This window comes from Ixodes scapularis, unplaced genomic scaffold (assembly GCF_016920785.2).
Source record: "Ixodes scapularis isolate PalLabHiFi unplaced genomic scaffold, ASM1692078v2 PGA_scaffold3__209_contigs__length_174095766, whole genome shotgun sequence".
Lineage (NCBI taxonomy): Eukaryota > Metazoa > Arthropoda > Arachnida > Ixodida > Ixodidae > Ixodes > Ixodes scapularis.
In genome coordinates, this window is record NW_024609868.1 from 74,271,279 (window position 1) to 74,286,288 (window position 15,010).

Below are 15,010 nucleotides of genomic sequence, written 5' to 3' on the forward strand. Positions count from 1 at the left end.
TCTCTAGATCTACCCACCGGTCGCATCCCTCTCGCTTTATCATTCCTCCACCGTCATTCTCAATCGTATTTGCATGTTTAGTTGTCCCCTCCTTACTCGGTTCGCTGGTCTTGTTATCTGTCCTTCCTTGAGGCGTGCCTAAGGGTGTTTTTCTCGTTCTTGTATTTTTTCTGCCTCGGTTGTCTCGATCGGAGTCACTTCCGGCTCCTTCCAACGGTCGCATCCCGCTTTCTTCCTACCTACCAAAGAGCACCGAATACACCCTCAACGTCGCCGTGTGGCAATTAGACTCTCATCACTTTTTAAAAGTACAGACGCATTAAAAGCACCCCTGTAACTCGTTACAATTACTTATACTGCGACATAAATTTGAAAATCACACATCGCGCGCCAGTGTTGCTGCATCTGTCTCCGATCTCGCGCCTCGCGCCTCGAGATGCGCTGGCCGCTGGCGCCGGGAAGCCGGTGGACCGTTAGAACGCGTGAAAGACGCGACCCCGCGAACTGTTTCGCTTCTGGGAGTACGTCGCGGCGCGAGATTCGTGCCACGTTCGTGCGCGCGCGGCTTTCTTTTCTTTTTCGTGGAAACTAGTTGTTTTTGCAATATGGTCAAGCACGGATTTTCGTCGTCACGGCATCACCTGCTGTGCCTAGCTGTGCCAAGTGGGGAAACAATGGACCGATCTCACCAAGCGTTCCACGCATGCGTGACGCGCCATTACTGAAGTTCAAAAGAGGTATAGCGCCCGTGAACAAGGCAGCTAGTGTCGTCTCGTGCTTTGCTCGCGCAGACCTCCTGCAGTGCCAAAGAGGTAGAGGAGCTTAGAGTGATAAACCGGAAGTTCGGAAGTGGCACCCCCCGGTTACCGCCATGTTTTACGCAAATGTGATTACTCGTCACGTGACCTCCAAAGAGCCGTGACGTCACCGGTAAGATGGCAGCGCCCAGAGCTGGCGGATGAGTGTTTGGTGCGCGGCAGCCGTGATTTGCAGCGGCTTTCCGACGACTTCGGGCTTTTTTGTGCTCACTGACGCAGGTGTAATGTGAAAATATGAAGGAATGAGACTTTATACCCTTTTTCCGTAAGATCGCTCTGGATCATTTGGATATTAACACCTGTGACACAGCATCAGCAGTATCGCCGTACCGGTGCTCGGATTCGGGATCTGTTCGGGGATCGATAGAACTTTGAGTGCTTTTAGCATAAACTTTTCGCATTCTCTTAGCTTTGTTTGAACGTTGAAATGTCTGAAAATCGACGCGAAATGTATGCGTCGGATGTAGGGCCCAGGGGAATTTGTTTCAGCCCTAGGTAACTGCATAATCACAGTAACTTTTAGCGAGGAAGCTCCTGCAACCGTTACGTTTTGCACTTATAAACAAATTTACGATATAACTTCATGCATAACATATTCGCATTTTTCTAGCTTCGTTTGAACGTTGGAATGTCTGAGAATCGAAGCGAAAGGTATCGGTCGCGTTAGGGCCTAGGGGAAGGTGTTTCAGCCCTGCGTCACCGAATAACCATAGCAACTTTTAGCGAGGAAACTCCTGCGATCTTTAATTTTTTGTGCGAATCGACGATTCTACATTCGATCGCTTTTCTTCCTTTTTTTTTGTGAGTGCGAAGTGCGCACTTATTTCCAGCTACGAGGATGACGTTTTATTGAGTGTGGGGATGAATAAATCGTTGCAGGCACCTGCTTCAAAGCTTTTCGGCTTGCTATAAGAACAACTGTTTTGGTGTATGCATAGATTAACTGCACCTTTTTCTCTTTAGTAAAATTTATTGCAGCAATACTTTTTTTTCATCAAGAGTGTATTGTATTAGTCGGTCAATTATTTACTTGTTCTAATTAACTGGATAAGATTATTCACATTTGTGTTCACCCCTTGCCTGAAGAGCAGTCTTGTTGAAAAATGTTGACCATTCCTTTCGGTCTCTTCAATATACTTTTTTGAAAAGTGTGGGCTGCCTATACTTCGTATCGTTGTAACTTGGAAAAGGGCAACCGCCACAGCCCCCTCGAGCCAATCAGAGAGACGGAGCGGAGGTGTGTGACAAATCTGTGCAGACGAGCACTCTGAATGACATGTTGTCATGTGCCTCTCTCCAACGTGCAAATTGGCTCACCGAGACTGTAGCCTTTGCCGTTTGCCAAATTGTGATGAAACGAATTACAGTAGCTACTATTCTAATTACCCCAGGCTTTCATACTTTGGGCATTTGTTCGACAAGAACGTTATGTCCGCCATCACCGTGAACTCGGCTCAGCGCCTATTGGACTGGAATGCTGCATTAGCATTCGACGTGAACTGGGGCCCATTCGTGTGCTTTACGCCGAAAAAAAATGGTGACAGTTGTGTTGTTTGATAGGGTTCTGCAAAAGGGTCTAGTGTGTCATACATATAGGAAGTGTCCTGCTAGGGGGCTAAGCTCGCCTCCGGCGGGAATCTCTCCGATGCCACGTCACGAGGGAGGGGAGGAGCTTCTTTTGACTCCGCCCCGGCGAGTTTCCCACTCCCCCTCTTACATTTCCGACCCCCCCGGCGGCGGCGAGTTCCCCAGCGTAGCTCCGATTTTTCCCTACGCTCCGCTGTGAAGGGTTTTTATTTTATTTAAATCGGGGGATTGGTGGCCGGCTGGGCTAGCGCACGCCAGCTCGGAGCACGTCGAGCGAAAGCTCCGTTGCAGAACCCAGGATGCTGGGTTCAATCCCCACCCCTGCCCGTTTCGATGTTGATGAGCAGCGTACCGGCGTGCAGTCGTGTAACACTACTGCGGGATGGACGTTAAAGACCCCAGGCTAGCGGTTGTACGGCACTCCATGGCTAAATTTTTCATCTACATCTGGGAGAATCTTCCCCGTTGAGGCAGAACAAGTTTTAGGCAGTATCAACATACATACAGCCCCATTTTTTTTATTTAAATCGTAATTGACAAATAAGAATAGGTAACAGCAGGGATGCTAATTATACAAACATTGCTTGGATGTGGGCTAGTCGACTAGACATTCTGATGGTTTGCTGCGCCACGTAGATGCAAGAAAAACGCTCTTGATAAAGATATAAACTAAAGCAGAGTATAAACAAAAAACAACATACAGGAATGGCGCAGACTAACAACTGTGTAATTTCTTTCTCATCTTTCTCCCCCCACACCGCCACACAGCCACAAAATATATATATATATATATATATATATATTTTTTTTTTCAGAATAGGGTGCACGTGGAGCGAAAGCTCGCGCTGCAGAACCCAGGATCGTGGATTCACCCCCACCGCTGCCCTTTTCGATGTTGATGAGCATCGTACCGGCATGCGGTCGTGTATCACTACTACGTGCTACTACGTGGTGCACGTTAAAGACCCTAGGCTAGCAGTCATACTGCACTGGCTAAGTTGCTTATCTATAGTAGGTGACAATCGCGCAATGTTCTGGCATGTTCTCCTGCTGTATAAACAACTAACGGCCATTTTGTTTGTCAAAATACGGTGTGGAAGAAGAAAGATGAGAAAGAAATTACACAGTGGTTAGTCTGCGCCATTCATGTATATTGCTTTTCTTCTATCATCTGTTTTAGTTTGAAATTTATCAAGTGCGTTTATCTTGCATCTACGCAGCACAGCAACCCATCAAAATAATTGTAAAAGCCTGTAGGTAATGGTAAATTGCGTTCCTGGTTGCAGATTGCCGTAAAAACACATTTGTTTCTAGGATTCACTTTGTAGAATTTGGATGTAGGATTCACGACGGGGGCGACGGTTCATTCACGGCTCCATCGCCTCAAGCCCGGTTCGCCACGCAGTTCATCGCACAGCCACCTTACCACGTCTTTCGAGAGGCGATAGTGTTGTTGAAAATGAACGTCGTCCATGTCAAACACATTGGCGTGGTTTAAATACCTATGCCGACGGCAAGACACGAACGAAAACGCTGCCATTTTGCACGCTTCTCCCTGATCTCGCGCCCAACTCGCCCAAACTCGCCTAGGTCGGAGCCGGCAAGCTTTTCCCATCCGCGGCGGCTTCTGCCACGTCACAATGACGTCACCGCATCTCGCCGCGAGTTCCGAATATGCAACTCTCCGACCGCCTCAAACCCCCCGTTTAACGTCACGATCTAGGGAGTGTCTGCGCGTGTCGTCATGCACGGCGCCGACCAATCGCGGCGGTCGGAGAGTTTGGCGGAGAACTCGCCTCGATCTCGCCGCGCCGAGCTTAGCCCCCCTATACACGATTGCAAGCTGTGCGACTGGCCGCCGCCATGCCTCTGCTCGAGCAGGCACGCCCGTGCGATTACGAGCTTGCGAAAGCTACGTTCACCCGCGCGTTGCACGCGCTTGCACGCATGGGGCACCACTTGTGGCGCCATGCTTGCCATTGTCAATACCACGGCAGGACTGGAAGCGCGCGCTCTCTTTCTCTTCTTACGGCCTTTGCAATCGCCCGGGAGTCAATGGCATTTTTTCTCCGTGTGTAGTTCACTTGCTTGCCGCCAGGGGCGCTACCACCTCACCCCTCTCGGAGAGTCCCATCGAGCTGCTATCTGCTATCTGGTGAAACTCATTAGTGAGTTTGGGGGCACCGCCTGTGTCAGCTGTTGACTACAAGTAACAGAGGTGTTCCTCTGTTCGCCTTATTGCAAGGCCAGGATGAAAGCGGACTTCATTATCCAAATCTTAGGCTCCTCACACTTCTAGACAACATTTCTTTTTTTAAAGGCTGTTAAGGACCTTCCGCGTATAAATGTGCACGAAGTTCTGCAACTACTCATTGCACCCTATCTTGAAAACGCGCCAATCCTAAGTTGCCCAGAGGGCATTGACAAAAGTCACTCAAAGCGCTTGGCTGGTTTAATTTACAAGAAGTTCCTCAGAATGCTTCTGATCAACCATGCAAAGACGGTCACGGACAGAAACGAAACATCAGCTGGATATGTGCACAAGCTCTCGAGGAAGCACTTTAGGCTGTAATATGCACTGTGCGAAAATTGTAGAGACTACTACACTCGTCTAGAGCAGCTGACTGACTTCATGTGCGGCCTATGAAATGATAATGCAGACCACAGCAATAGATAGATAGGGCCTGTTTACATTTTACGAGAGTGTACAAATTATTTATCACTTAAAGCTCCTCCGAGTAGAAGGGGTCCGTCTCCTCCTGTTCATGTGTTTCAACAGAAGTCCTTGAGGTAAAGACGAGTATACTTTTTCCGCAACTGCATTCGCTGTCTCTACTTACTACTTTTTACTCCTGAATCTCTCGGATAAGTGCGTCAAATATTCACCGTTTTGGGCTCATCAGAAGCGCATTAGATGGTGTCTCAAGGTAAGGATCAGGTGCCAAAGGCTATAAAAATCTCGGCCGCAAGTTGCGACAGCGCTGAGATGCACTGTCAGACGCGCTCTGCGCAAACGGCAAAGGGTAGCCCAGGGGTGAGGTGACAGCGCCCCTCGCGAATTGCGGCGGGAGGTGGCAATGGCCCCAATTGCAAAGGCCGTAGGAAGAGAAAGAGAGCGCGCGCTTCCAGTCCGGCCGTGGCTATACAACAATGCATGCATACTATTAAACTAGATGCTCAGACGGCAGAGAGTTGGGCGAGTTGGTTAAGCATCTTAACAGGTGCGAACAGCGCAGGAAAAAACGACGAAGGACGAGTAGAAGAAGTGCACAAACACAGCGCTGACAACTGAATGTTTATTTTCAAGCGAACCAGAAGTTAACACTGGGTGTGGAGAGGAAAAAACACAGAAGCCAATAAAAAGGAGGGAACCCGATCAAACAAGACACTACCACGCCTTATCACTTTCACACACGTCTGCCACAGTTCTTGATAAAAAACACTTCGTCAGCCCCCAAGTTAACCGACGGAGCACTGACGCATTCTTCCTCCCCCCTTGATAAAATATAAAAGGCCTCATCAATCTCCCGGGCAGTCTTGTTTTTGTTGCGCGCCAAGATCGTCAACTCATTGAACAGGGGAACGCAGCCGCACCTACTACAATGTACCGCAAGGTGGCCAGAGGGTGAGGAACGGAGAGCAAGGGAATGCTCCCTCGCCCTCACGTTCACACACCTCCCTGTCTGTCCAATGTAAACCCGACCACATGTGAAGGAGTCTGGTATACAACCCCTACTGCGCATGAGACAAACGGATCGCGGTGGTTAACATCACAGTGGTTATCCCTGTTCAAGCCTCGGTAAACGGCGGAGCATAGTCGAGATAACTTCCGGGGCGCCGAAAACACCACAGGCACCTTATACTTGTTGGCCACGCGCTTGACTTGATGTGAGAGGGCGTGAATGTAGTGCACAAACACAGCGCTGTGTTTGTGCACTTCTTCTACTCGTCCTTCGTCGTTTTTTCTTGCGCTGTTCCCACCTGTTTAGATGCTCAGAGGTGTGTTTGTTCTTGCACCCAACAAGTTGCAGCAGGGTGATTTCAGATAAGATCGACCAAAGGATGGCTGGTCGACATTTTCAAATCAACTGATGTTTTTATATGTTATTGTCTAGTGTCTGGTATGAACGAATCGAAACTTAGTTTTGACTAGAAAAAATACTTGGGGACAGGAAAAATCGTAAGGCATGAGGTGGTGGACAGTTGCATTAACGCGCACTGATGGAGGGGGCCCGTTTGAGAGTGAATAACTGAAGCGATAACATTAGGAGAACTCTAATACGTTTTAGGCGCAAACTATGGGTATAGCTTGCTTGTAATATAAAGTAATCATATTTATTTAAAATTTATTTATTTTTCTAAAAATTGACAAACATGCCTGCTCGAACGACAAATGGCAAACTTTGGAGGTCTGTATCTCATGAAATAATTTAATCATTATGATATAATTTGCAGATATTATTCTACTAATATATAGCTAATATTTAAAAAATAACTAAGGTATCTGTGTGATACAATAGTTAGGATATATTTAGTCAAACATGGAAAAAAAATCAAACAAAGAAAAATTCTGATGCAAATAAAAAAAAAAAAACACCACCCTCGATTTTTTTAAAATTTAGGTATCCTGTTATACTCTATTTCGGCATTCATTTCCATTAAAACATGTTGCATCATTTTATTGAGAAAGAAGATACAACTCCCCAAAGTAGGGTCCTTTTTCAAAGCCTACACTTAGCAGTGTTTTATACAAGAACTGACTCTGAGTTCCAGTTTCATGAAACCAACGCACATCTTTTATATATTTTTATTCAGATGAGGCCAATGATAACTAAAGAAATCGTTCACACACTTAAATTAAGGAGAAACTACTGTGTACAAAGAGGTATCATATTACGGACTAGTGATCCGAGAAAAGATCATGCAGCCATCGGCCACTAGGAACTTTGTTTACTTTATTCTCCTGCGACACTATATGCTATTCCCTCTTCCGCTCTACCTTCATCTCTCTCTCTCTCATCCAGAACCAAAACATGTTCAAGCATTCCCTTTCTGCGTGGTTGTGTTCTGTGGCTAGCAAAAATCATTTCCTCGCTAAGCTCACGATTATGGCAAAATAGTTGCCGGAAACCGCAGACGACACTCGTCGCTAGTTCTGGCAAAACGGCCGATACAATCTTTTTTTCGCATTTCCCCGCTCGCTGTCAAGGACAAGGGGGTTCGCTTCAACCAGCAAAACATGGCCGCCGACGCCTGTTTACTGAGCAGTCATGCCTGTCGCCATCTCACTCGCTGGCGTCACGAGCGATAATATCAGGCACAAAGGGGCACACCAACCGGCAGCATTATCCCCAAATACTCGAGCCTCGCGTAAATACATAGAGTGTAAACGCTGTCGCCATGTTATCGTAGTAAGACCGCCCCCCCCCCCCCCTCCCCCAACGGGGGACTGCAGTACGCGACGGCGTACTAACACAACGGCGACGATATCGACACCGCGGGCTCCGAATTTTCTCATAGTTCTACTCCACGGGCATTTCTCGAAACGCTTGATATTGTGTACGCCCGCCTGGAATGATTTCAGGCGCGTAGTAAGATAAGGCGGTTCTCCGCGGCAAAAGAAAGCAATTTCACAAAAGCTTAAAAGCGGCGGCGACGCGTGTGCGGTGAACGCTTGTAGTTTTGGTGTAGACAGGGTGTGTGTGTTCTCGTTGTTGACACCAGCCGGCGATAAGGCACTGCAGGCGGTAGCTCAGTACAGCAAGGGCTAATCCGAGTGACCATCAACGTAACCCCACCGCCAACCCCTCGCGAACCTGTCGCCGACATGGCTCAGGCTGTGTCATGAACCACGTGGTAGAAGCTCGGGTGCTTTCATATCAGCGCGTGGAGGGACGACAGTGCGATTCCGGAAAGTCTTTTTCGAAGGCCGCTGACCACAATTTTTTGTCTGGAGACTTTCCCTCTTTCTTCCTTTGACGTGGATCAATCTTTGCCGACAGCCTCAGTTGTGACCTCTCTTTCCAAATGTACGTTTGCAGTGAGTGAGCTCCTCAGCCTCGGACTTGTCACTTGTGCACCCAGTAGTTCTTTCACTTGGCAATTTTATGCCATCAGTTGGGGTTTAATTTCTATTATTTATGTATACATTATGAAGACGTCCTGGAGCTCCGAACGAGTGCTTTGTGCAGATTACTTTTGCAAACACAAAAAGGCTATACCAAAGCAGCGGAATTTTCGAAGTGTTGGCGAGTTGGACCTAAACTCGTTGAAGCAAATTCTTCAGCCTGACTGTTCCACCAAAGTGAGTGCGACGGACTACCTGTGCTACCATTGCTTCATGCACATCACTAAGGAGATCTCGATGCGAAGCTCAGAGCAGTGCCCTGACATATTTGTGCCAGCTGAAGAAGCAATTGAAGATCTAAATCGCAGCATACTACCTACAGATGTGTCGCCGCTGAGACAACCAAGCGTCGTAAGAAGTCGGGACAGGCCTGCCTATGTCAAGAGAAAGCAGACAGAACTAGAGCAGGTTGCTGTCAAGAATATACGCTCAAGGCTACGTATTGCGTACGACAGGGACGCACCATCGGGGTCGTCCGTCCGAACCAACATGCTCCACATGCACTGAGTGGGTGGACAACTTTCGGCAGGCCTTTGAAACCGCCACCTCTCTCCGGGAACGTTGTCAACTGCTTACACTCCTGCCGTCAACACTGACGAAGAATGAGGTTCAAAAGATGATTCCACAGGCCTCAATGTACCTCATCAGTAAATCCCGAAAACTCAAGGAAAAGCATGGCGTGTGGCATGAGCCGGATCCTTACACGAGGTGCAAGGTGAGCTCTGAGAACCTGTCTGCTGCCCTAGAGTACTTCACGAAAGACGAGCTACAATGTTCGCGCCAAAGTCCCAACCAGAAGGACGTCATCTCTGTCATGCTCAACGGAGAGAAAACGTTCGTGCCAAAGCGCTTCATGACACGCTCAATACGAGAGGCCTTCCGTATATACAAAGACAAGCATCCCGATTCCGGCGTTGGGCTAACGAAATTTTATTCGTTGCGCCCTAGATGGATCCAATGTATTCCACACCAGGAAGTGTGCGTTTGTGTGCGCTGCGCCAATTATTATCTTTGTATTGCCGCTCTAGAGAACGTTACAGGCTCAACATTCAACACTGGTGAAATGAACTCGGCATTTCTGTGCGACCCAGCAACAGAACTGTGCCTTCAAGGAGACTGTGATCACTGCCCAAAAGGCCAGTTTCTTACACTCCAGGAGCTTGATATCCCGGAGGATGAAGAGATTGTGCTTGCAACATGGGAGTCCGGCGACCTTGTGAAAAAAACTTTGGAACCTGAGACTTTCCTAAAAGTCATCCAAGTGACGGTTGGAAGTTGGGTACTTCACAACCATATCCGGCAAACGCAAGGTAAAGCGATCTACGATGAAAAACAGTGCATGCAACGCGGGAGCATTGTCTTTCATTTTGACTTCGCTGAAAATTGGACCATCGTGCTTCCTGACGAAGTGCAAGCATATCACTGGAAAAAAAAACAAGTTTCGATATTTACATGTGTATTGACGACAAGAAAATCTACAAACAGCTTTGCCATCATCAGTGAGGACCTGTGTCACGACGCCGCTCACGCTTGCTTGGCTCTAGAAAAAGTGAAGAAGTGGGTTGAAGACAACGTTGCGGTATACTCGTACGTGACGTACGTAAGTGACGGCGCCGCCAGTCATTTCAAGAATCGCTACCAGCTTCACCAATTTGCAAAGGACGATTGCCCACAAGCCCAGTGGTTATTTTCTGCATCTGGACATGGGAAAAATGCATGTGACGGAGTTGGCGGACTCGTGAAGCACCAGGCCACGCTGAACAACCTGAGAGAACGTTCAGTAAGCGCAATTCAGACGGCCAGGACAATGGTGAGCGTTCTATCAAAGAAACTGAAAGGCGTGCATCTTGTATATCTGGACGAAAATGAGGTTGTTCGGTATCCTGAACAAAAAAAAGAAGAGTGGCTGACGGTGCGCGCCTTCCCTGGCATTCAGTCTTGGCACGCGTGGCGGCTCAGCAAGTCATCAACAGAAGGGACCTGTGACGTATATGTAGCACGGACAGTCGGATCTGCTTGGAAGCAACTTTATTAAATGGGTACAGCGAGGAAAACCTTAGCGTAAAGTGCCGAATTTGATTTCCCAAGGACTGCTCATTTTGAATGCAGGGACATCTTATTTATCACATTTTTCTTCACGGGGTATTTAACCTACTGTTTTTGTTGGTGGTTACTAATAATTTTTATCTGATCACTATAAAAAAAATCCCAAAATGTTATCCTCGAGCAGGATAAAATATATCGGCTTGCCACGATTCATTCATACACCGAGAGCATCGAAGCTGCTCCAGTTAGGCACTATGGCATCCGTCACCTGAAATTGTTTGTAATCGTAAATACACAGCCAACCTAAATATCTTACTATTATATCTTTGTTTTTGTGTGTGGAAGTAAAGTTATTTATTTTACTCTAGATGTAAAATATACTGGAAGGTACAACTTCACACTGCATCATCTTTTCTCAAATCATTAGTCTCTAATATGATACCACTTTGTACGCTTATGTAAAATGCTGTATATAGTTTCTCCTCCCTTTTACTGTGTGACCGATCGCTCTTTTTATCAATGACCTCATCTGAATAAATGTATATAAAAGATTTGTGCAAGTTTCATGAAACTGGAACTCAGAGTCACTTCTTGTATAGGACACTGCTAAGTGTAGGCTTTGAAAAAGGACCCTACTTTGGGGAGTTGTTTCTTCTTTCACAGTGCAATGATGCAACATGTTTTTAATAGAAATGAATGCCGAAATAGAGTATAACAGGGTAATCAAAATTAAAAAAAAATCGAAGGTGGTGTTTTTTTTTATTCGCATTGGAATTTTTCTTTGTTTGATTTTTTTCCCATGTTTGCCTAAATATATTGTAACTATTGTGTCACTCAGATACCTTATTTATTGTTTCAATAAGAGCCATATATTAGTAAAATAATGTCTGCAAGTTATGTAATAATGATTAAATTATTTCATGAGATACAGATTTCCAAAGTTTGCCATTTGTCGTTCGAGCAGGCATGTTTGGCAATTTTTAGAAAACTAAATATATGTTTAATAAATATTATTACTTTATATTACAAGCAAGTTGCACCCATAGTTTGTTTGTAAAAAGTTTTAAAATTCTCCTAATATCATTGTTTTAATTATTCACTTTCAAACTTGCCCCCTCCATCAGTGCGCGTTATTGCAACTGTCCACCTCTGCCTGCCTTACGATTTTTCTCGTCTCCAAATTTTTTTGCTGGTCAAAACTAAGTGTGGATTCGTTTATACCAGACACTAGACAATGTCATATAAAAACATCAGTTGATTTAAAAATGTCGACCAGCCACCCTTTGGTCGATCTTATCTGAAATCACCCAGCAATGATTATTTCTTACTAGTGTAATATTTATTTTCGGTAGCTGGACCTGGTTTGTGCTCATTAATGTGCGTGTGCTTTGATGTTATCACGTATGTAGCTTTAAGTATCCTATCTGCAATGCCTACAGAGGCCCTTGGAGGGAATAAATTAATAAACAACATTTTCACATCACTGGAGTTGGTTTTCGGACGCACCACATGATCAGGAGAAGTGGAACGAGTGCAGCCCAATGCAACCAGTCTGCCAGTCTGGTATGTCCCATTAATTAATATTGAGGGGTCAGAGATGCGGGTGTCCTCAAAAGGTCCAGCACGTGCCGTGAACATAATTCTTTGTGTAGAGACTCTGAAGGCGTAGAGGCGAGCGGAAATATGTTTATCTAAATAGTGTACCAAATATGTTTATTTCCACTTAATTACATAATTATTAATTCTTAAAAAAATGGTTCCATAACGAGTTCTTTCTGCGACAGTCTCGTGTCAGGCGTCTGCAGTCGTAGTACCTGTGCTCCTTTTTGTCGGATGACGCTCCTGGCACGTCGGTGTTCAGTTTCGTCGAGTGGCAGCTTCGACCGACAGATGCCGTCTTGTAATCATACGTCGTGTGCGGCCACTGACATTTGATGCACTGAAGCTGCAGAGCTGGCTTCTAATCTGCAAATTTTCCTGGTAGTTTTCTGCGTCAATGCAGCAAGCTGGGGCATGTAATGCTTACGTGGCTGTGCCTTTTGCTGTAGTGTTGACTTAATGGCTGGCAACAGGCAACAGTGTTTGTTTGCTATCCAAGCCATTTCACCTCCATTTCGTAATGGCGATTTTTTTCTGCATCCCGCGACCACTGCAACTTGTGTAAGTTTCATGTGGCAAAGTGAAGTCGGGTGATGCTTGGGGTCCACTTTTGAGAACAACCAACGATTCTATTTCTTCACGTCACTTAGCAGCATTCTCCGTCAAAGTTGGAAATTGTGTGCTTCATTCCATGGACACAGATAAATGGTGTCGGCACAGTATTGTGTATTGTCCTTGGACAACAACCAACACCAAATTAACTGTCCTTGCATTGCTGCTCACCTCCCTTGTGGTGTTTACCTCCTGTCGAGGTGATGGGGATCAGGAGCTTCGGGGTAATGTCAGCACCAGGGGCAAAGGTCGCCGAAGATAATCCTCAATGTCCCGCGGACGCTCCTCGAGACGTGGTCGAAGGTCGTTCAGCACAAACTCTTGCAGGCCAATTCATTGGTACCGGCACCTCCAGTAGACAAGGTTGGCCTCATGCAGTGGTAGCCGAGTGGTGTTCGGTCGACCATTCGCTGCACCTCCGTTTTCCTCGGTGTACTTTGTTCAGCAAGAACTTACACTGGTTCTTTCCGATGTCGGGAATGCTTAGGCGTTGGGGTGTCTCGATGAATTGGCATTGCATATTAATTGGTAGACGGTGGTGGACTTCGTGTCTTTGTGGCATAAGCCGCCCTCGGTTCGTCAGATGCCTCATTGCTTGAAGAAGTTTTCAGTTGAAATGCCTGTCGAACTTGTTCCGAAACAATCTCAGCAATCAAAATAAAAGCTAGGAAACTGATGGCAGAAAGTAGCTTCCTGATCTCCTCCCTGACAACAATGTGGATGATGTTACGGATGCCTGGGAGTCTGGCGTCGAAGTTGCCGCTGGATGACTCGAGTGTCGATACGCTGAGGAGTTGTTGATAGTGACAGGCTCGGCCTGCAGTGTACATTCAATGTTGAAAGTCTCGGTGATACGAACCCTACGACTGTTGTCGTGGGGTTGCAGACAAGGCTGCCGAAGGTGCTGTCCCTAACATGAGGGGCTTGGGATTCTTATCTTCTCGTCTTCTGTAGCACCAGGGTTGGCGTGGGTGCTCGGTCAGGCGCCAAACATCCTCCACGAAGGCAGCGATGCTCTTTTTGGGGCCGTGTCCTGACCAGAATCAATAATTCGGCTCTCTCTCGTCAATGTTGGCTGAGGAACGTGCACTTCAGCTTGATCTTGCAAACTTCCCATGACGTTGATGAGGATTCGTGGTTCTCAAACAAGTGCCTGACAGTTCCTTCCACGAGAAGTATAGGTTCTGCAGGAGCTGGTTGTTTGTCCACCCACTGTGGCGGGCAACGCGGTCATATTGTTCAATCCAGCCCTCGACATCTTCATATACCATGCGTGAAAGGGCGTTGGACTGTGAGGTGCGACGGGCATACAAACAATGGTGGGAGTGTTCGCGGTTCACTGCTACAGGTTTCGCATTGTTGGCTTAGTCAGCTTCGGATTTTTCTGGCAAAAGACCGAATTCCGCTGGTTCTTGCTGGTAGCAGCGACCGACTCGGATTTCAGGTTCTTCGAGGCGAGCAATGCAAGGACAGTCTCGTGTCAGGTGAGCAGCAATGCAAGGACAGTCTCGTGTCAGGCGTCTGCAGTCGTAGTACCTGTGCTCCTTTTTGTCGGATGACGCTCCTGGCACGTCGGTGTTCAGTTTCGTCGAGTGGCAGCTTCGACCGACAGATGCCGTCTTGTAATCATACGTCGTGTGCGGCCACTGACATTTGATGCACTGAAGCTGCAGAGCTGGCTTCTAATCTGCAAATTTTCCTGGTAGTTTTCTGCGTCAATGCAGCAAGCTGGGGCATGTAATGCTTACGTGGCTGTGCCTTTTGCTGTAGTGTTGACTTAATGGCTGGCAACAGGCAACAGTGTTTGTTTGCTATCCAAGCCATTTCACCTCCATTTCGTAATGGCGATTTTTTTCTGCATCCCGCGACCACTGCAACTTGTGTAAGTTTCATGTGGCAAAGTGAAGTCGGGTGATGCTTGGGGTCCACTTTTGAGAACAACCAACGATTCTATTTCTTCACGTCACTTAGCAGCATTCTCCGTCAAAGTTGGAAATTGTGTGCTTCATTCCATGGACACAGATAAATGGTGTCGGCACAGTATTGTGTATTGTCCTTGGACAACAACCAACACCAAATTAACTGTCCTTGCATTGCTGCTCACCTCCCTTGTGGTGTTTACCTCCTGTCGAGGTGATGGGGATCAGGAGCTTCGGGGTAATGTCAGCACCAGGGGCAAAGGTCGCCGAAGATAATCCTCAATGTCCCGCGGACGCTCCTC